The following is an 823-nucleotide window of genomic DNA, read 5'->3' on the forward strand; positions in this document are numbered from 1 at the left end:
GCTATGACAGATTTAAATATGTTGTCTGTTTCTCAGTCTTTGATAAGTTCTTTACACAGAAGATAGTAAGTACCTCATTGTGTTAATTCTAAATTACTCTTTGGCACATTGCCAAGTGGACTGTGGGAGCTTGATTCTGGAGGAATAGTATGTTCTGAAGTGGTTTCTACAAAGCTTGTAATTGACTTTGATGTGAATTATATCTCCTCTAATTTGACTCTTAATTAAATAGAAAACATATTGAATTTGAAGACAGGCTGAATTAGTTGTAATGGATTCCAAGACTGTTGATTTAAATGTCGAGTAATTATGAGGATGGCCATCAATGTGTTTAAATTTAATATATTTAGATTTTGTTGAACCTAAATATGTTTAAATGTTTCAATGCTTCCATTTTCATACATTATTTTCCACATTAAAATAAGAAAATAATACACCAAGTACCCATAGAGAACATGAAATGGTTAACATATCCTTAAGCATCACTAAAGCTGCAACTTTTTCTGAATGTAATAATGCAGGACTAAAATAATAGGTGACATTTTAGATGACGGATATTAATGTGCTGTAATTCCTGAGGCGTGCAGTAGAGTCATTAGGAGAACTGGAATCTGCATTCTCCATCCTGGGTACTTTGTTCACATTCAGGACAGTTCAGAAAGTATGGGCAGGAGAGACCATTGAACACTGCCTTTTTTCTCCTTCACTTCCAACTCTAAGGTGCTTGTTTCCCTGGAGTCAGAAAACTGTGAAACCCGCATGACCCTGAAAATAAGTGAGGCAGACAGCTCTGTTGAGAATCTGAAGAGGAAACCGACGCAGA

Source organism: Myotis lucifugus, unplaced genomic scaffold (genome assembly GCF_000147115.1).
Source record: "Myotis lucifugus unplaced genomic scaffold, Myoluc2.0 scaffold_125, whole genome shotgun sequence".
Taxonomy (NCBI): Eukaryota; Metazoa; Chordata; class Mammalia; order Chiroptera; family Vespertilionidae; genus Myotis; species Myotis lucifugus.